This window comes from Mastomys coucha, unplaced genomic scaffold (genome assembly GCF_008632895.1).
Source record: "Mastomys coucha isolate ucsf_1 unplaced genomic scaffold, UCSF_Mcou_1 pScaffold9, whole genome shotgun sequence".
Taxonomy (NCBI): domain Eukaryota; kingdom Metazoa; phylum Chordata; class Mammalia; order Rodentia; family Muridae; genus Mastomys; species Mastomys coucha.
In genome coordinates this window covers 51,778,013-51,800,393 of record NW_022196915.1, presented here as the reverse complement: position 1 = coordinate 51,800,393, position 22,381 = coordinate 51,778,013, and the positions used below count along the sequence as shown (strand labels likewise).

The 22,381-nt window shown below is 44.9% G+C and overlaps 1 protein-coding gene across 4 annotated transcripts in view; it reads left to right on the top strand.

Moving 5' to 3' along the window:
• The window catches only part of Extl3 (exostosin like glycosyltransferase 3), an 89,737-nt gene that overhangs the window by 34,085 nt on the left and 33,271 nt on the right, over window positions 1–22,381 (top strand). The window contains exon 1 of one of the 4 annotated variants that reach the window (XM_031361124.1): window positions 12,561–12,730. The exons of 2 other annotated variants lie outside the window; for them this stretch is intronic. The gene's annotated coding sequence lies outside the window, so the exon portion shown is untranslated. Of the gene's footprint in view, window positions 1–12,560; window positions 12,731–22,381 lie in introns of those variants that run through there. One more of the 4 variants, XM_031361126.1, reaches the window with a different exon arrangement.

Sequence of the window (22,381 nt, the reverse complement as noted above, 5' to 3'; positions counted from 1 at the left end):
GAGGTATTTATTTATTTATTTATTTATTTATTTAATGTGAGTACACTGTCACTCCCTTCAGACACACCAAAAGAGGGCATCAGATCCCATTACAGATGGTTGTGAGCTACCATGTGGTTGCTGGGATTTGAACTCAGGACCTCTGGAAGAGCAGTCAGTGCTCTTAACTGCTGAGCCGTCTCTCCAGCCCTAGGGGAACGCTTTTGATTCCTTATTGTGTGCTACCCATTTTGTATATGATGCCTTGTTTAATTATCACAAAAGCAAAAGCCGTGAGTTACTTAGCCAGGAACTGTCATAATAAGTTCACGACATCATTAACATGCAGACCCACTCTGAAATCCAGTGGGGTTTAGAAGCAGTGACATTAGTTTGTAGAAGCCTCCTTGTTAGGCTCCAGTAGCCAGCTGGATGTGGTGGATGAAGACCACAGGAACGTAACAGCCTGCGTCTCCACCTTGGGCTACAGCCTGGGTGGTGACAGTGTTAACTGTGGTTGTGGTACCCAGAGAAGGGAAAGACCTGGGCAGGTAGAGAAAAGGATTTCGTTTGTGATCTCTATAAAGTTGATTTAAACAACTGATTTGTGCAAAACAGGGCAAGATACTTAGTGGGCAGTGTGGCTCAAGAGCTCTGAGGAAGGGTCCAGAAAAGAGATTTGACTGCTGGTGTCATACTTATGTTTACCTAGCCAAGGCAAAATGTGGGGATGGCTCAGTGGAAATGGGAGGCCAGGCATGGTGACACACATCTGTAGTCCCAGCACATGGGAGGCTGAGCCAGGAGGAATGACCCTGAGGACATCCTTGGCTACAGTATAGTGAACCCTTTTCTCAGGTCTGGGAATTGCCACATAGACCAGGCTGGCCTCAGCCTCAGAGATCCTTCTGCCTCTGCCCACGTGTGTGTCCCACCGTACTGGCTCATGGATGCTTTTATTCCTTTGTTCCACACTGACCCAGCTGTCATCTTGGCTCCCATCCCCTTTCCCTTAAATTGTCAAAATTATTGATTGTATGTGTGTGGGTGTTTTGCCTGCATGTACATCTGCATACTGTATGTGTCCCTGGTGCTCAGAGAGGCCAGAATGGGACACAGGAATCCCCTGGAACTGGAGTTACAAAGAGTTGTGAACCACCACATGGGCGCTGGGAATGGAACCTGAGTCCTCTGCAAGAGCAGCCAGTAGTGCTCTTAACCACTGAGCCATCTAGCCTCCTCCATTCCCCGTTTCCCTTGATTTTCTCCCAAGTTCTTCACACCCAGCATGTGTACTTGTGACAGATACTAATAAAGATGTGGGTGATTTTATATCCTTAGCAACACAAATAATTTGAAGTCCAAAAATAGATGTTGCTATTTTAAAGAGCCATCTCTGGGACTCTTACCATTGCAACCTCTTCCGTTATCTGAGCTCCACCTTGCTGTACCTCCAGGATTCATCCGTGGACCCTTTCTAGTGTGCCCTTTTATCCATCTCCCTTTCAATTTTCCTTCTAAGGAATGGTCTCTTTCTCCATCCACCATACCACGGTAGTTTCCTAAACAGACATCTTTGCATCCTCAGAGGAACTCTGGTACTGGCTATATCACTATTATTTTTATTCTAGTACGTATACCTAACTGTAAAGGTGGAAGGGCAGTATTTAAAAGAGATCACATCTGCTGCCCTCTATTTTCCTCATGAAGCATACAGAGGTTTGTTTCTCTGCAGAGCTAAATATGGGCCTAGTGATGATGTCACAGCTGGGGTCAGAGAGCCAGTCAACAGAAATGTACCACATTTCTAAAACTTCACAAGATGTCATGTTTGCACGGACTGACTCCTCTCACAAAGCCTGCAAATGTGTGGAACTGATTTGCTGCCAGAGATGGAAGATTTCGTTTACTGAGCACAAAGGTCAACAGGAGAAATTGAAGAAGCAACGGAAGACAAAGGAGTGGGATTAAGCAAGCTGAAGCCTGGGTAGTAGAAGTGAGCCCCTTTTGATCCCCTCTTCTTCTCCAGCACAGGCACAGAGCATGTCAGGAGCTTCTAATGGTTGAGGATGCTGGGGATAAAGGAGTTACGATGATTTCCCACTGTTCCCTAACAGATTACCCCCAAATCGGGGGTTTAAAATACCAGTGTTTATTATCTCACACTTTTAGAAGGGTATGGCCTCAGGAATGATGTGGCTTGGGTCTCTGATGAGGCTTATAGCAACTACAGGCTGCACTTGGGCTGCACCATCAGCTCCAGTTCTCATGAGGAAGCCTTGATTCCGTTCCGGGCAGTGGTGGCGCATGCCTTTAATCCCAGCACTTAGGAGGCAGAGGCAGGCGGATTTCTGAGTTCGAGGCCAGCCTGGTCTACAGAGTGAGTTCCAGGACAGCCAGAGACACAGAGAAACCCTGTCTCAGAAAACCAAAAAAAAAGAAAGGACATAATTTCATCATAATTTTAGGAGGAAAGACGTCCTTTCAATCAGATAGACCACTTTATTTAAAACCTACTAAAGGGGCTGGAGAGAGATGGCTCAGTGGGTAGGAGTGCTTGCTGCTCTTACAGAGGACCCAGATTCAGTTCCCAGAACCCACAGTAGCTTGCAACCACCTGCAGCTTCTGCCCTCTTCTGGCCTCTGTGGGCATGTGGTGCAAATATATACATGAACATAAATAATTATACAGAAAAAATAAAACTTTTTAAGAAAAGTGACATTAACTCGTGCTTGCCTTTCTTGTATATCTGTGAATGATGAACACATCATCCTTTCTTGGTCCACAGACTGCCATTGGGAACTACTCATGAGTGAGATGCCTGAGGATCATGCCATTAAAAAGTGACCCAAGCAAACAAAACCCTGAGGTAGTTGGTGCATAGACATGGCAAGAAACAGACACTCATGACCTGGAAGCACTAGCTAGACAGGAATAAAGAAAGATATCTCACTGTTTCAGCATTTTTACCTTTCCCATTACTGTGAGAAAACACTCTGGTAAAAGCACCTTAATGGTGAGAGGACTTATTCAGCTCACAGTTTCAAGGTACAGAAAAGTCCAGCAGAAGCATGAAGCCGCCAATGTATCCACAGTCAGGAAACAGGAGCAATGGATGCCTGCATGCCTCTGCTCAGCCCCCTCTCTCCACTTAGAGGAGCCTAGGATTCCTGCTCAAGGAGCTGTCCTCCTCACACTAAGATGGGTCTTCCTGTAACAGTAAATGTAACCAAGATAACCATTCACAGGCACACTCAGATGCCCATTCTCTGGCTGATTCTAGATCCTGTCAGATTGAAAACATGCATCATCACCATTATATATAATACACATGAACAATACACGTGCATGTGCAGCTTTTAACAGAATTTCCATATGTGCTGTATATAACACGTGAAATTGATGTATTTCTGCCTTTATTGCATCATTTCTGTCAAGGGTTATGTTTCTGAGTGGTCACCACATCTTAGCGATAAGCTTCTCTCAATAACATGATGTAATTATGCATGTCTATAACATGTAATTATGCATGTCTATAACATGTAACTATGCATATCTGAGAACATTCTCTATTAGAGAACATTCTTTGTTAGAGATGAACTTTGGATAATTATATTTTTGTTCCTCAAACTAATGAATTTATAAAACTATGGTTACATATGGTCCAGATGTAGCCATGAAAATGTGACCATATTTTTGGCTGATGGTTTCAGTTGGGAGAGGGATGGTGATATTTTGTTCTAATGGTTCCTTGGCTCCTATATTGTCATGTTCCCACCACTGAGATTGAGAATTAATATTAGTAATATTAAAGAAAATAGAAATTTTCTCCAACAAAGTCTTGCTGGAAGCATCTATGAACTAGTTAAAAACCTTCACATTTTTCTTTCTTTTGGAAATTCTGGGTGGTTGAAACTATTGATTTTCCCCTCCAGTAGACGCTCCAGATCTGAACAAGTGGTTCATCTTTTGGACGTAAACAGTGTGATTACTCTTGAAAACTGCACATTGAACTTTGATTTTATAGCCACATTGGTTAAGAAAGTCATTGACATAGCTGGAGAGATGTTCAATGATTAAGAGTACTTGCTGCTCTTGCAGAGGACCCGAGTTCAGTTCCTAGCACCCACCATATCAGGTGGCTCACAACCACCTGTAACTCCAACCCTAGAGATCCTATATTCTTCTGGCATCCGTAGGCATCTGCACATAAATGGCATATGCTTACACACACATACACACATAGAAATAAAACTTAACTAAGTTTATTGATATATGTATTTGCTTGTTAGAAACAAGGTTTCTTGTTGGCCTCAAATTTGCACATGTAGCCAGGGCTAGCCTTGAATTTCTGATCCTCCTACCTCTATCCATAGGTGCAGGGGATTATAGCATATGCCACCAGGTCCAGCTTCATTGATGTTACTTAAGAACGGCTGTGTTGGAGCATTCAGTACTAAATGGGATGTTGTCATTAAACCTTCCCCTTACTGCTCAGGGAGCTATGAAGAAGAGGAGGCAGAAGATTGTAAGAGCCAGGGGGGATGGAGGACGCCAAGGAGATGGTCCTCCACACAGAGCAGGAGTGATACCCACAGAAACCCCCAAGGACTGTATAGTAACATGCATAGTGCCTGCAAAAATTCCAACAAGCTCCCATCCACCACTAAGAACCTATCTGCAACTGATACTTGGTTGTAAAGGAAAACTTAGTTTTCTTCAGTGGAATCTCACTAAGTTAACCACACTTCAGTGTAGACCGCATGTCCGGCAGTAGATGGCTAACACAAAATGAACTCAGTGGAGTTTTGTAGACTTTTTGTCTCAGATTGCTTTGCTTGGATATGTTTTGTCTTATTGATCTTTTGTTGTATATTTTTATTCTTTGTGTGTGTGTGTCTTCATGTGTGAGCACGTGTGCCCACATGGCGTGAATTTTGCTTCCTTTGTGTCGCTGTTTGTTAGAGAGAGAATGTGGAGTTGGATAGGTGGGCCGGATCTGGCAGGAATTGGGAGAAGGGAAAAGTGTGATCAGAATATATTGTGTGAAAAAAAATTTTAAGAAACAAAACCAAGGCTGGGCAGTGGTGGCACATGCCTTTAATCCCAGCACTTGGGAGGCAGAGGCAGGTGGATTTCTGAGTTCGAGGCCAACCTGGTCTACAGAGTGAGTTCCAGGACAGCCAGGGCTACACAGAGAAACCCTGTCTTGAAAAACAAACAAACAAACAAACAAACAAAAAACCAACCAAAAAACCCAAACCAAACCTCTGTAACTGTTTGCTAACTGGGAGGCCTTTTCCACACAAGATGTTTTGTAGCTGAAAGGTATCAAGCAGTTGACTTTTAAGTCTGTGGGTGACTTCCTGGTGTAAAGACAGGCTTGGAGCTGCATGCAAATGTGACACTGGAGTGCGGCCACCATCCTGCCTAATTTTACTTTTCTCTGGTTATGGCTCTCATTACATAAGTCCTTCAAATGGACAGTGCTGCAGCATGCTTTGTCTGAATAGCCTTGCTACGGAATGATTTGATTTAGGATGAGTTTTTGGTGTCTTTGTGTTTGCTTTAGGGGAGCGGCTATCATCAGACAGGGCTCCCAGGGTCAAGCTTACACAACGTCAGTGGCCTTTTGCTATCTATTAGCTGATGTGATGATTTTTTTTTTTTTCTTTTTTGAGATGTTGGGGATGAAATTTAGAGTCTTGCCTGTTAGGCAAACTGTCTCCACCGCTGAGCTGCAGGTCCAGCCCCACTACCATTACTGCTATTTATTTAATTCAGGTTAGCTGTCTTAATGCAGTTAACAGGCTTGAATTAGGCTAAGGTTCCTGGAAGGAAGTTAGTTCAAAACTTACTTTTCATAGTCATAAGGCAATACTGTGACATGGTGTTAATGACTTAACAAAAGAGTGCTTTTGTTTTGATGTGTGCGTGCAAGCTCCTGAGAGCGTTGAAGTGCTGAGGACAAAACCCAGGGCCTCCTACTTCCCTTGGCCAAGTGTTTGACTAGCCATGCCCCACCCTAGTCTACAAATAGGTTTGTTTTTGTCTTTAAACAATAAAATGTGTTTTGGCTTGAAGCTGATATTAACTTGATGTTCTTGCCATAAATTATCTGCTCATCACTCCACTCCAAACATTCCACCAATTTTGGCAGACAAAAGCCAGCCACTTAGAAAAGGTAACATCAAAGCTTGGGCTTTGAGAGGGAGCCATTTAGCAGTGTGGTGAGTGCTGCCCTCGGAGCTGGGAGACCAACCTTCTCATTCTTTGGCACTGACAGTCAGGGAAGAGAAGAGTCACCTTGGAGCCCTAATCTAGAAATTGTCATGCATTGTTCTAATTATAATTCACAAAGTTGCCCAGTCACTTATGTATAAAAAGGATCTGCAAGGGTGGCTTTTAGCATTTTTTTTGTTGTTATTAAATCTGAGTATTACAGAGAACCAGCGTTTATCTGACCTAACCTCAGACAACTCCTGAATCTTTTTGAAGGTTGACGGGGTCACTGATGGCATCTTCATTGAGTGGCTCGTGGGTCTGGCCGCTGTCCTTGGGGGAAGTGACTATAGGTCCCTCCTTCCCTAAAACTTGAGACCTTCTGGTATCAATTTCTCATCTATGGGCCTGACATCCAGGATCTCTTGGGTAGTCACCATTGGGGAGAAATAAGTCACCGGCAGGGACTCCTCCCTAAGAGAACATTTTTGATGCTCTGTAAATATGTTTCCTGGTGAAAGAACACAGCTTTTGTGGTTTAACATATATATATATATATATATGTTAATGTATATATGTGGCTATATATACATATATGTATATATATATACGTATATATACATATATGTATGTATATGTATATATGTGGCTATATATACATATATGTATATATACATATACATACATATATGTATGTATATGTATATATGTATATATACATATACACATGTATATATACATATATGTATGTATATGTATATATACGTATATATACATATATGTATATATATATAATATATATTTAGGCTTATTTTATGTGTATGAGTGTTTTGTCTCTCTGTGTGTGTGTATGCATCATGTGGTTGTCTGCTGCCCAGGGAGATCAGAAGAGGGTATTGGATCTTCTGTAACTGGAATTATGGATGACTGGGAGCTGACATGTAGGTGTTGGGAAATGAACCCAGGTCCTTTTCAAGAGGATCCGTCTGGCATTCAGGTTTGTTTTGGTTTGGGTTTTGGTTTCTCTGTGTAGTCTTGGCCATCTTGGAACTTGCTCTGTAGACCAGGCTGGCCACGAACTCATCTATACCCACCTGCCTCTGCCTCCAGAATGTTAGGATTAAAGGCATGCATCACCACCCAGTCCCTTGGCATCCAGTTTTTGTTTCATATTTTGGGCTTCTGCATTTCTCCAGCTCCAATTGTCAGTCTCTTGTGAAGGAAAGAGATGTTTACCTACTTCTCAACTAGCCTTTCTTGGACTTTCTGCACTTGAACTTACCTAGCTAACCAGACAACTTAGCCCGATCCACAGACTCAGCCATGGTTCACCTTCCGTGCATTAGCTGCCGCCTTCATCACTAAGATGTCAGGCATCGTAGATGGCTCAGTACCTGCAGCACGCTCACTCCTAGCGGCGCATGAATGTCATGTTTTATGTGATCTGCTGCTACTGGCCATTGGGTAGTTTGCTATCTTTGTGAAATCTTTTTTTTTCCATAAAAAAAAACCCAAGGTCTCATATATCCAGGGTTATGGCTGAGGAAGTCCTTTAACTTTAGTTCCTCCTGCCTCCACCTCTCCATGGTGAGATCACAGGCCTGTATGTACTAGACAAGAGCTCTACCAACTGAGCTACCTCCCCAGCTCTGTAAGCCCCCTTGTGTCTGTTCTTTACGGCTATGCTGTGAACTTCTGTTGAACTTACTGTTGTACTTGCTGATGTTGACAGCTTACCACCAGAGGCTTTTGGACTATGTGTCAAATTATCTTCATTCTGCATATCTGAACTGATCTCCTACGAGTGCTGTTAGATTTTGTCTGGGAGTGTCTTTTCTTCAGGTGACTGTCACAGTGTGAGGGCACAGGCATGTTGGCAACACTGAGTAACTTTGGTAGGTGCTCAGCTTGCCACATGTATAAACAAATGAGAGAACAGGGTGTGCCTCTATGTTCTGGACATAACCTCTATTTACAGGTGGGTTTGGGGTGATCTGTTGCTTAGGCTGAGTTGATTGAGGGGTGGACATGTGATCCAAATTAAAGCAATCACGTTTGTCTTCTTGAAATTTAAAATTAGGAGCTGATGGAGGCAAAGCACTGCTGGCAAACGCTGGGTCACTAGGGGCTAGTGGCATAACAGAGCCTCTGTTTCCTAGTTTCCTATCTTAATTTCTTAGGACAAAAGGGATCTCTTTATGTGGTTATTAAATCACAATGCAAACCTATTTCTTTTCCTTTTTTCCTTCCTTTCTTCCTTCCTTCCTTCTTCCCTTCCTTCCTTCCTTCCTTCCTTCCTTTTTTCTCTGAGATAGGATTTCTCTGTGCAGTTTTGGCTGTCCTGGAACTGTCTCTGTACATCAGTCAGACTGTCTTTGAACTCACAGAGATCCCCCTGCCTCTGGGTCACCACTGCTGACAACCTATTTCTGATTAAGTTCTGAAATGCAAGGTAGAGACAATAAGCACTATAAAGTTCCACCTGCGGTGAGGTGAGGCTGGCAGGAACTGGCTTTGTTGTATGTATTCTGACTTTAGCTCCTTTCAGGAAGAAAGAAAACACTGTGAATATGAGAAAGGTTTTTTTTAGCCAGTTTTTTTGGTGAAGAGGTAAGTCCATGCGAGGAATAAAGGGGACTTGATCCAGGGGAGGTGTTAGAATTTTGAAAGTTGGGTGGTGGTGACCCTAGGTCAAGGCTTTAAGTCTTGGTGACTGAATGTAAGTATAAAGAGAAACAGTGAAGGTTATGCCAGGTTTGGAGTTTCTGTCTTGGGAAAGATGAAGGTAAACCAGGACATTCTGGGAGAGCAAGGGGGAAGGGATAGAAATAAATCCACTGTAGGAAATAGTAAAAAAAAAAAGCCGGGCAGTGGTGGCAAATGCCTTTAATCCTAGCACTTGTGAGGCAGAGGCAGGAGGATTTCTGAGTTCGAGGCCAGCCTGGTCTACAGAGTGAGTTCTAGAACAGCTAGGGCTATACAGAGAAACCCTGTCTTGAAAACAAACAAACAAACAAAGAAACAAAAACAAACAAACAAACAAAAAGAATGTGGGGTTCCAGGTCAGGATGGCTTTGAGTCCTGGACGCTGCTGTGCCCTCTATGGTTCCAGGCATCTGCTTCCTGGAACTGCATGTAGTTTCACTTTCCTCTCTATAGGGTGGTAATTCCTGGTCAGACTAAAATATGGCAGCCGGCATGTAAAGGGTGTAACCTACTGCCTGGCAATTAAGTATTCATAAAATATGCATTCAGGGGATGTTGCGGCTGTGATGGTATCTAGGGCACCGCTGCAAAACAAAGAGCGGAGTCCTGCAGCGAGTGAGGGAGGGAACTGTTGCTGATGGAACTGATCCACAGCAACCACTTAAAGTGGCAAGAAGTGGTAGGGAAAGCCAGAGTCCCACTGCTGGTTTGACACACCTTTCAGAAGGAGCTGGGGCAGGAGACTGCTGAGGATGAGAGGTGCTGGGTGACAGGCAGAGGGCAGCAGCCAGATGTGATGTGCAGTAAGTTTCACAGGAATCTCTCTTTTCTCCCTAAAGCTTAGGTACAGTTAAAAATCAAGTAAGTCAGAGGTAGAAGCAGCACTGCGTCCTGTTACTGAGGTCCACGGGATGACTAAGTCCTCCAGGCAGCTGTTATCTGCAAGTCTGCTCTTGCCAATACGGAGATGAACCAACCCCTGGAAATTCTTACCTTGCCTCCTATCCTGTCCCATTGCTGGGCCCTTCCTGCTGCTGCCACCACCACTGCTACACATCTCTGGAAGAAAGCCAAGTAGAGGAACTGCTGAAGGGAAGTTGTAGTGGAACAGACAAAGCTTTCTCCATTTTTCAGTTCTCCAGTTTATAAAGTTTGTTTCTATTTCCCTGACATTTCTCAAAAAAAAAAGAGGAAGGAGTTACATTTTGATTTGTCAGTGGTTCGAGTAGATTTGTGTGTGTGTGTTTGTTTCTCCTTACAGGAAGAGGAAGAGGCTGGTGTGAATGGCAAAGATACGGGGATATCTTGGCATCTTTGATGGCTGCAAAACCTTTCTCGGCTCTTCCCTGCTTAGCTTGAGAGGGGGAGGGTCTGGAAACTCAACAGCCATCAAAATCACCCCAAGCCAGAGGCTTTCTGGTTCCTTTTCCCAAAATTCAAAGAGTGAAATTCATGTGCCACAGAGGGGGTGAGATTTAGGTGGGGGAAAATAAAACAACCTACTATAGGGAGAGAAAGAAGGTGGAGCTCCTATACAGTGGGAAGAGCCCCTTCCCCCAGGGACTGGGACCCCACTGAGCTTCACTGTCTTCAAGTTAATATGGCCTCAGCCATAGAGGAAGGAAGGAGGATGAGCTGGTCAGTCCAGTTTTCATTCCAGGACCAATGAGGTCCTTGCAGTTTGGGCCACAGCCTCAGTATGGCTTCCAGGAAAGGGGTATCCTTCTGTGGGGAAAGAGATGACGACCTCCTTCCTGGTATCTCCAGCCTCTGACCTTGGCAAAACCAGAGACAATTGGCTTAGGCACTTGTGGCATCTTCGACCTCGGGCAAAGACAAAGTTTAAATGCCCAAAGGCATTTCCAGCCTTTAGCCAAGAAAGGGGCTGATCACTCCCTGTGCCCCAATTTGTCTAGTCAATTTCTACCTCCTGATCTCATAGGTAGGAGAAAGGAGAGTTACATGTCCCCAGAAAGAGAGGGAGGAAGGATAGTGCGATGGTTAGTTTTATTTTTTGGTTTTTTTGTTTGTTTGATTGTTTTGTTTCGTTTTTGTCAACTTGACACAAGCTAGGTTCTTCTTACAAGAGGGAACCTCAGGTGTGTGTGGGTGGCACGTGCCTTTAATACCAGCAGAGGCAGGAAGATCTTTTGTTTCAGGCCAGCCTGGTCTACATAGTGAGTTCCAGAATAGCCAGGGATATATAGAGGGAGATCTCAAAACTTCCTCCCCCAAGTGGAGAGAGAGGGATCAGGGAGAGGGAAAAAGGCAGAAAGGGAGAAACTCTGCTATCAGATTGGCCTGTGGGCAAGTCTCTGGGAGGGCATTCCCTTGATTAATGATTGATATGCGCAGACCCAGCCCACTGTGGACACAGCCACCCTTGGGCAGGTGGTCTCTAGTGTATAAAAAGGGAAAACTGAGCCAGCCATGGGGAACAAGCCAGTGAACGGCCTAACTCCATTGCGTCTGTTTCAATTTCTGCCTCCAAGGGCCCTGCCCTGCTTTAAAGTTCCTGCTTTGGCTTCTTTCAATAATAAACTGTGAGTGGGATGGGTAAGCCTAATAAACCCTTTCCTCCTCAAGTTGCTTTTGGTCGTGGTGTTTTATCAAATAAAATAGGACAGATGGGGAAAGAGCAGAGCCTGACTTGGAGATGGATGGAGAGACCAGTAGATGAGGAGACTGCTCCAGAAGATAGGCTGTCAGGGTTTTTAAAAAGTTTTGTTTTGCAAAGGCAATGGTTAACTCAAACTGTCCGCCGTGGGAGTGGAATCCTGTTTTCTCAGCCTCCCTGTCCTGAGTACTGGGTCTGGGTGCTCCCAAGAAGGGCAGGTGGAAGGGTCAGCAGTTGTGAGGCCATCTCTGGGGCACGATTCTCCTTAAAGTAACAGACCACCCAAGCACAGGGATGGAAATGAGCCAACCTGGCCGGGTGTGTCTGGACTCTGTGGAGGAAGCCCTGGGTAACAGCCTTGTTTGGGGGGACTAAAATAAATATATCTAAGCAATCTGACTTTAGACTATACTACAATTCTTAATTTGAAAAGATGATTTTTGAACTGTTTTCTAAATTAACTCCAGTGACTTCGTACCACTTTTAAGATTGATCCTATCTCCTCCCTCTCTCCCTCTCCCCACCTCCCGCGCCCGACCTCCACCCCCACCCGTATTCTTTCTATATTCTCTGTCTGTATTCTCTCTCTGTTGTCGAAGGGTCTTGCCAATTCCCAAACCACAAGGGCTGGCTTTAAAGCATTTAAAAGATATTCCTTTTAGCCCACAACTTGCAAGGTTGATTAAATCAGTTGTTTTGCAAAGCCGGGGATTTTTTCCCCCCAAGCATCCACTCAGCCCCGCCCTTTATTTGCAGCTAAATATTTAAAAGTGTTTCAGAACTGTGGGTCATTGCTGGCATGGGGTACCCCATCTGGGCATGGGCTTATTTTTAGGTTGTGTTACCCAGATTAGTGGGATAATCACTCCTCAAGGTTCCTGGCCCTTCTCACAATCACTGGCGCCCAGCCTGCGCTTGGGATCCTAGAGGGCAGAGCCCACCGCCCCCTCCGCCTGTGCCTTCGGACGCGTCCGGAAAGTCACGAACACCTCTGTGCTCTCCTCTCGCTGGCAAACGCAGGTTCGGCCCTTTCCGGCCCATCTTCGGCAAGTTCCGCCGGCGCCGGTCGGAAATGGCCGCCGGCCGGCAGGGGGAGCGGAGGATCCGGCGCGGCCTGGGAGGCGTGCAGCCGGCGGCCAGAGCGGCTTGTGGGAAGCGGACTTTCACGCAGGCAACGGCGGTGGCTCGTCCCTGACTGGAAGCCGGTAGGAGTCCGGGCGGCATGGAAACCCGAGGACCCGGGAAGGGCAGGAAAGGTTTGGTGGGAAGGACCGGGCAGCCTTGAGCTTGCAGCTGTGGCGGGCGGGGGCGCGAGCGGCGGCGCCTGGGAGCTGCTGCTGCGGCGGAGGCGCAGCCGGCTAGGCCTGCCCCGCGCGGGGCCTCGCTCTGCTGGGACCGGGCGCTAGTGGCCCACGGAACATCTCCTGTGGAAGTGCAGCCTTCAGCTCCCCGCGATCACTCCCACATCTGGCCGCTTCTCTCAGCACAGCAGCACGCCGCTGCCCATTCGGCTCTCCTCTCCAGGTGGCCGCTTCCTGCCAGGGGTCCAGGTGCTGCTGTGCTCTGTGTCCGCCCGGGCCCTGGGTGTGCCACAGCTGAGGGATGGGGGTCCCTGTGACGCCCCAAACGGAGTGACTCCTCTGTTGGCGACAGCCCCAGGTCAGAGCCTGAGAAGCCGGGCAGCACCTAGTGCTCGCCCTAGTCCACAGTGAGCAGCTTAGCTTCTGTTGAGATCTCTATGGCCCTTAGTCCACTGAAATTCGATGGGTGTCAGCCCCCCGGCTTGGATTGCTGCTCTTTAAATTCTCAAGGCCTTTAATAAGGTCCTCTTCTTTTGGGGGAAGAGGGAAGTCAATATGTGATTTACGAGGTGGCGTTAGCGGTTCTTCACTTTTGTCTTGTTCTTCCACTTGGAGAGTCTGGCATTTCAAGGCTGGACTTCTTGATTCCTTCTCCTTTACACTCCCCATCCATCCATCCATCCATCCATCCATCCATCCATCCATCCAAGCAGCCATGGAGGTTCCTGTCTATTGCTCAACAGTTAACTTTCCCCTCTGGCTTAGTGACTAGTCACTGAGAGTTACAACTCCCTGTAGAGTCTGGGGTGGTTCCTCCCTGGGGCATTGATAATCTTGAGTGAAAGTAGACTTTCTCAACAACTTATTCCAGCAGAGGACTTTTACACAATTTGTAATGAAAGAAAAGCCACTTTCTTAAACTCTTACTTGGTGTGTTAAACATAACCATTTCCTGTGATGATTTCCAGATCTTTGCCTGTGGAGAGCCTAAAGGGTTGAAGTTAGCCTAAATGCTTTCTGGAGGAGATCTAGAATTGTGGCTATTAAGAGTAGTGTGTGGGTTTTTGTTTGGTTTGGTTGTTTAAGACAGGGTCACACAGTAGCCTAGGCTGGCCTAGAGTTCTTGGTGAGCCTCTTGCTTCAGCCTCTGTAGTGTTGGGATGATTATAGGCAGGAGCCACCAAATCCAGACCTAGCATCTTCAGAATTCTTGAGACATGGGCTTGGTCACCAAAGGTGGCAGTAGAACTAACAAAAAGCTTGTGGGGTGTGTGTGTGTGTGTGTGTGTGTGTGTGTGTGTGTGTTTGTATTTATTCTCTCACCCTCACTTTTCTAGAAGAAAACCGTTATTAAGTACCTGGTATCTGCTGGAATCTCTTAGTGACTAGGTCTGAGAGCTTTCTCTTTTGCCCGTGACCTCAGTAACCAGGTGGGGGAGAAAAATGGATTCTAGGAGGGAGGGGACGGTCTAAAATTTGCTAGCAGCTTTCAAAAGGAAGTGTGCTGGTTGGAGAAGGCTGTGCTGTGTGAAGGCGCTAAGCCAGGGTGTGGTGGTTTGCACCTATAATCACAACTGTAAACAGGCCAGAGGCTCACCGTGACTTCCAGGCCAGCCTGCTATATGTCATGATCTCTAGCCTAGAGGGAAAGAAAAGTCAGTAAAAGATGGGAAAGGGGTTAGGCAATGGCGGCTTCTGTCAGTTGAGTTTGCTTTTTTACCTGTAGAACCCGGGGCTTCACACATGTTATACTGGCAAGCCCTCTACCATTGACCTGTAGCCTTTGCTTTGGTGGCGACTGGAGAGGAGTTAAAGGTATTGTTTAAAATAGAATATGGTATTAGAAATAAGAGTGTCTCACCAGATGTAGTCCTGGTGCATCTGTAGCTGTCTTCTGTGCAAAGTTCAGTGTGAAGCAAGGACTAAGAACCAAGGATCTTCTATTAAAAGTTCTAAAATTACTCGCAAATATTTGCCGGAGAACTAAGGTGAATTGAGAAAGTTCTTGGTGAGTTGTCCCTTTCCAGGCAGGTTCTAGTAGCACACACCTGAAACCAGTGCTTGCTAGGTGCACCAGGAGTCCAGGGTCGTTGTTAGCTACATAAGAGAGTTTGGGGCCCAACCTGGGCTACATGAGACCTATGTCAAAAAAATAAGCCAACCAACAAAAAATTTATTTATATTATTTCCATTTAATTTTGGTATCTGTTCCCTTTGAGAATCTGTGATAATGGGACAGCTGAGCAAACGGGAAAGATTTTTCACATGTTGTAGTTTCCATGAAATAGCAGATTGTGTGCAGATGAAATTGAGAACTCAAGGACAGAGGTAGGCTAACCTGTGAACATTGTCCTCTCCTGCCTGAACCACTTATATGCACCTTTTGTGATTTCAGTCTTTCAGGTGTCTTGGGTGATGTAAGTAGGTGTAAAAGATGCAGGATCTTTAAAAAAAAAAAAAAATCTGTAGCCTTGAGGTGCAGAGGGACAGAGAGACTCATTTAATAGTGTGGCTCCTCTACATAGGCCGTAAAGTGCGGTGTAAGAGTCTTACTCAGAGGCACTCAAATGACCCATTAAAATCCCAGGGATGGAGCCACACACATACATAATATAGATTAGACTCTAATATAGTCAATAGTTAGTACTGCATGTATCCCAGAGAACAAGTCTGGGTTTGCAGTAAAGTGTGGAAAAACAGGTGGGCTAGGAAGCCCCACGTCTGCCCTAAAGTGTCAGCTTTCATTTGCTGACGGTTTGTATTCTTCCATTCGGTTGGGCTCAGTAACTTTGAGACTGGCCATGATGTTAATGATTAACACCCTGACGGTTGCTTTGTGGACACTTTACCTTGTAATCCTGTCCTCTCACGTGTTATCATTGTGTTTCCAACTTCTTTTAATTATTTTTCTCAACAATAATATTTCATATCCTGGGGGAGGAATATAAAACAGAAATAGGTTGGGCATATGCCCTCAGTATCTGTACCAAGACAGCTAAAATATGTGAGTGTATGGGACTGGAGAAATGGCTCAGTGGTTAAGAGCTTATATTGTTCTTATAGAGGATTCAAGTTCAGTCCATCAGCACCCACATCAGGCGTCTCCAGGCTCAGGAAGCAGCTCCTGCCTGACCTCCGTCTGACCTCCTTGGTCACATCTACAGACACATGGATAGTAAATGTTTAAAAATAAATTAAAAAAATATAAAACACAGTGTGATGGATTATAATAGTGTTTAATTGCTGCATAAATTTTTTGCCATTTTTTGTGTTCTTTTTCTTCTATAGAATATATTCTTTAGGGGATGGAGAGATGGCTCAGCTATTAAGAGCAATGGCTGCACATTCAGAGGATCCAGGTTTGATTCCCAGCACCCACGTGGCAGCTCACAATTATTTGAAACTCCAGCTTCAGGGGATCTGAGACCCTCACACAGACAGACATGCACGCAAAACACCAATGCACATAAAATAAAAATAAGTAAAAATCATTAAAAAATGAAAGAATTTATTCTTTAGAGTCTCAGAGGGGCTGGAGAGGTGTTTCAGCTAAGAAGAATTACTTGTTGCTCTTTCAGGCTTGGTTCCCAGCACCCTCATGGTGGCTCACAACCATCTGTAATTCCAGATTTAGAGGTTCTGATGCCCTCCTCTGACCTTACATGCACCAGAAATGTGTGTGGTGCCTAGGCATAATACTCATAGAGTAAAAAAGTGAAATAAATCTAAAAACCAAGACCGTGAGAGATAGAAGGCTAACCGCTATCAGGGTGACTGTGGGGTGGGTCGAGGATTGGCAGGTGGTGGAGGACTGACTGAAGCTACACAGAGGAAGTGGTAAGGCTCTTAAGCTGGTCGGAAGTGCTTACTGACCTGTCTGCATCTGAACTCTTACAGCGGTGTCACCAGCCCAGCCTGTAACTCAGGCCAGAGGGTATTTTCTTAGATCTAGCTGTGTATTTTGTCTCCATGTGTCATTTCAGACTGCACAGAAAAAGTTGGAGTTGTGAGGAGACAGTCAGCATGTCTGCCCCTTCGCTTCCACACAGGCTGCATGCTGGTGTTTGTTTGAATCAAGTAAGGCTTGCAACTTACACAGAATCTTAAACTGGAAGCCAGCATTTAGAAACAGGCAGATTTCATGTTAAAAAAAAAAATCACTGTTTTTGTCTTGTTTTTTTTGTTTGTTTGTTTTTGTTTTTGTTTTTCGAGACAGGGTTTCTCTGTATAGCCCTGGCTGTCCTGGAACTCACTCTGTAGACCAGGCTGGCCTCGAACTCAGAAATCTGCCTGCCTCTGCCTCCCAAGTGCTGGGATTAAAAAGGCATGTGCCACCACTGCCCTGCATTTTGTCTTGTTTTGAGGAAAATGTTGTAGGGTTTGTTTGTGCTTAACTTACGTATGATGACAGCGAATTGTATAGGTGCCAACAGACTCTGCATTTTGCCGTCTTTCCTGGCCAACTTCAGTTGGCTGTCTGTCTGACTCGTAAGGCCTCAGCTGTACTCAAAGCATTCCATTTCCACCAGCTGTTTCTTATTTGAAGGTTTTAAAATCCCCTTGCCAGCTTTGGAGTCCCCTGTCCTCCAGTTTCTGTGTTAATGGCCTTCTTTCTTTCAGCGTGGCTCTCATCACAGATCACAGAATGCGGTGCCAGTGTTGAGGACTCGGCCACCTTTGCTTTTCAGCCTCCACTTTGTTTTTGTTCTTTAAAAAAGGAAAACCAAATTCAAGGTGATGGGCTTTTCCTAAATTTGGATTTCCTTGCTGTACTGACTGCAGTGGCTGGAGTCAGACCTGCAAGTGCCTCGGCCCCTGCTCAGCTAAGTGCAGTCGTTCCCATGCAGTTTGAGATCAAAGTGTGTGCTTTGTCTTTATCTGTATTGGATTTCCTCTGCAGAAATCCAGCTGATAGCTTTTTGTATCTTGGATTTTCTCCCAGGCGTGACTGACCCCTCTCAGCATGACTTCCTTTATTTCTTAGTTGTAAAATACCCAAAGCACAGTGGCTTGGAAGGAAGAAAACAGTAGATAAGGCCCCAAACTGGTTATTAATGGACTCCATGGAAGATAGGGATGGGGTAGGGAGGGGTGCTAAAAGGAAATTGAGGTGGGTAGGAGGCCTGGAGCCCTGCTGCCCCGACTTGACACAATGGCATCAGTTCTTCCAATAAAAAAACAAAACAAAACGTGAACATCTGGGCATTTCGTGGGCAAGGTGCTCGTCAAGTCCTAGTGTCTCGAGGACCTTTGAGGCCAGCTGCTCCAACTGTTCCCTTTAGGAGTTAAAAAGGATTAAGAAGGGTGTGGCGACTGTGATCCCTGGATCATCATGCGTTTGAGGTTACATAGATTCTGCCCCCCAAACCAAAAAGTGCCAAGAACTTAGGAGTCAGGAGGAGGCATTGATAAAGCAAGGGTAGAATTCTGTTCTCAAGAGTCACAAGCTGGTTTACAAATGGTGAGCCAGCTTTGCTTCAGCTCTGTGCGGCAGGGCCAGGGTACTAATGAAATCCGTTCTGTGGGCCACAGAAGAAAGGAACAGTCCTGTGTTCTTGAGAAATGGGAGCCTTAGATCAATTCAGCTCTGTGTTCTTGAGAAATGGAAGCCTTAGATCAATTCAGTCTCTGAGGTACCGTAGAAGTACACCTGGAGACCTTATTAAACTGCTTCCTATGTGTCTCTCACTTTCAGAAGTATGCTTGGGGAAAAAGACACAAAAGGGGTCTGTGTTTCCACCATTCAGAAGACAATGGCAGAGGCAAGAGATTGTCACAAGTTTGGGGCTAGCCTGCTTCACATGGCATTTTCCAAAAAAAACCCCAAAAAACAAAACAAACAAACAAAAAAGCAACCACCCCATTAATTAATTAATGGGGGTGGGGGTGGAGCAGGGTCTTACTGTGTAACTCTGGTTGCCCTGGGATTCACTATGTAGACCGGGCTGGCCTCAAATTCAGAGATGCAGCTGCTCTGCCTTTCAAGTGCTGAGATTTTGAGAGTGGGGGGCGGGGGGGGGGGAAGAGGGAGGGAAAGAGGAAGAAAGAAAAATCTTGTATAACTTTGTAATAGAAAAGTGCCACAGTTGGTATTCTGCATCTGTGTATTTTTCCATTCAGATACATGGTTTTGAATGTTATTTTACCACTAATATAGCATTGTAAATGTGTTTCTATCTTACTTAAAATTACTGAGAAGTTTGCAGTCTGATGTCCATAGAAGTAGCATCATATTTACATTCAACTTCTTGGGTGTTTTGTTGTATATATTGTAGAAAGAATGCTGAGGCATTTACATCTTGTGTATAGGTTTTTATCAACTAGAAGCTATTCCTAGAAAGTGAAATTGTTAAATCAAAGATAGGAGAAGTTAGGAATTTCATCACCAGTGACCTCTAGTTACCTTCCCACTAACAGGGAACTGACACCTACCATTACCTGCTGCCTACATGACCCACAGTGTCCTGAACTACTTCTTAGTGTTTGAGAATTCTTGCAGGTCATTTTCTTCCTATTCATGATTCTTAAGGCTTTCTGGAAGTGGAGTTGGGGGTCAGGACAGTTTGCCACACTGTATTCCAGAAAGGCGCTGGAGCAGATTCTGATAAGTACTAGATATTGTACAGTTCCTTGCTGATTCACTGGTGGAAAGCTTGTTTGGCTGAACATGCCTGCTTGACTTCCCCTCGGCCCTTTCTTTTAGTAAGCTCATGTCTTTACCCTTTGGCCACTTTGAATGTTTTTCCCTTTAAACTCTGGTCAGGTAGCAGAGCAGCCTTTTGATCACCCTTCCCCCCAACACCCAGTCCTTTGATTCACAGGCAGTCAGGTGTGTTTAACTTCTGTGGGCGCACTGCTCTGTGTTTGCTTGGATTCCTAGGAAAGTAGCCATGTTTAACTTGAGCTAAAGTGACAAGCATGTTTTCCTTTTCTTATGGTTCATTTGTGACAATTGTTTTTTAATTCATTTGGGGCTTTTTTTGTTCTGGTTAGTCATAGAAATCTGCCCCCCCCAAAAAAAATAGGTAATTATCACATTATTTACTGGACTGTCAAGCATGATGTACTTTAAAAGCCTGCCACAAAATATTTCCCTGTCTTTCTGCCTTCCCTTCCCTGTTATTTGTTGTGGTGCCCAGGCTGGCCTTCAACTCGCTGTCCTTTGCCTGAGCCTCCTGAGTGCTAGCTAGGACTACAGGAGTGCACTGCCAGGCCTAGTTTTTTGTTTGTTTGTTTTTAATTACAAAAATGATACATTCTTACCAAGTAAAAGGAATAGCAACAGAGTATTTCTTGCCAGTCATCAAATAGTAGACAAGAGAGAAGCTGTACACCGGGTGTAGGCCACATAGATCTGAGCTCGTGCTTGGCTCTGCAGTTTTTTGTTATATTGTCTTAAGCAACTTTCCTAACCTCCACGATTTACCATGTTTTTGTCTGTAAAGCAGAAATAACGGTAGCCCCCAAGTTGCTTCTGAAACAATCGATAGTGTGAGCTGTGTTGTCTGGAACGTGCTGTGCCTGGCGCCACAGAGGTGAGGGAACTTGTGGGTGCAGTGTTGTTGCTGCCCTTCTACTTCAGTCTGGGCGCAGAGTTATCTTCCTTAGTTGGCTTTAATTACATTGATTCACTTGTCACCAGCCTTCAAAGAAAAAAAAAAGTCAGGTCTCATGGCCATGGCCACAATGTGTAGAGAACCCATGTTGGGTTTTGATAGAATTCTCCTGTTTGATGAGGCAATTTTTGGCTGAAATGGGAAAAAGAAAATTGTATGTATGTATGTATGTATGTATGTATGTATGTATAGGTAGGTAGGTCTTGGGTGCACAGAGAAAGATACACTGGTCTATCGCTTTCTCTTTTAGTAGAGAAACACTCTAAGTCTGAAGAGAGTGGTGGCTTTAATCAGTGTGGCTATAGTGCAGTGGCACCGTCATGGAGGATGTAGAAATCATCCTGTGTGTGTGCTTGTGGGACATGGGACCCTCTGCCTTAGATGACTGTCACAGGCTGTTTAACATGATGGTTGGGACCTGACTCAGGCAGGCTGCCTTGGTAAGTGCTACCGTAGTGGACACTGCGCTTTGGCTTCCTTGTGTACATGGTGGAGTAGAATTGGTCTGTCTGATAATTGGATGATTAAGGTGGTGTACTGAGGAACGTGTAGACTTAACGTGGCACACATGGAACATTCAGGACTGTTGGCTCTCAATTATTGCACATTCAAAGTTTCACTTGGCAACACCTGGAAGGGCAACCCAAGTGAACCAGGCCCAGCTGGTGAATGTCTTGGCATAATTTCCTCCACTTTCTCTCTGTCTCTCTCTTCACCCTCCCCAGTGTTAGGATATAACAGATCTAAGTCAACGGATGTCCCAAAGCTTCCTAGAAAACAAGAGCTCTATTCTTTTGTTTTGTTTTGTTTTTTGTTTTTTGAGACAGGGTTTCTCTGTATAGCCCTGGCTGTTCTGGAACTCACTCTGTAGACCACGCTGGCCTTGAATTCACAGAGATTCACTTACTTCTGCCTCCCAAGTGCTGTGAGTTAGCTCTGGGCTTCACTTCAGACTTTTATTCTTTTTTCCCCCCTAGAATTTTATTCTTAAAAGAAGAAAAGTCACCGGGCAGTGGTGGCACACGCCTTTAATCCCAGCACTTGGGAGGCAGAGGCAGGCGGATTTCTGAGTTTGAGGCCAGCCTGGTCTACAGAATGAGTTCCAGGACAGCCAGGGCTATGCAGAGAAACCCTGTCTCGAAAACAAAACAAAACAAAAATCAAAAGAAGGAAAGTCAAGAAGAATGGTTGTGATATAAATATATCAATAAACTCTTAAAAAGCAAGGTCCTGATAGAGCAGAATAATATTTCTGCCAATTCAGGAGCTGGCTGAATGCTAAGGAATGCTAGAGAAGGTAGCTACAGCGGAGGTGATGGGGCTGTGTGCGTGTGCGTGTGAGAGAGACAGAAAGGCAGAGAGACAGAGAGACAAAAGGGAAGAGGTGGCAGAGGAAAGGAGGAGGCAACAGAGGAGGAGGTGATGGAGGTGACAGAAAAGAGACAAAGAGAAGATCAAGAAAAAGAAAAGGAGGTGACATGATGGGGAGGATGACAGAGGAGGAAGTAGGAGGTGACAAGGGGTTAGGGATAGATGACAGGGGAGGAGGTGAGCAGGGAACAGGCTGTAAATTTCAAAATTGCCTAGGGATGACACTGTCAGCTAAGAGTTTGATATTTTAGTGATAGCTGTCATCTCTCTAAGGGAGATTTAAAAACTAGAGAGAAAAAAAATTGAGTTTCTTTAAGGAGTTTCAGATCAGGTTGAAGAATCAGTTGAAATGATGACCTAAGTTTTGAACCAAATAATACTAAATTGAGTCCAATGGGAGTCTAGGGATTTGATAGTCCTTTGTAGTTGAGAAATTTTATGGAATCTGTAAGTTTTAAAGTGGCTTGTATATGGAGTCTTTCTTCTTTATACCTGCTTGGTGTGGCTCTTTTAGTGGCAGAGTATGTTTCCCTATCATTCTCTGGGAGAAAAGAGAGAGAATTCTCAC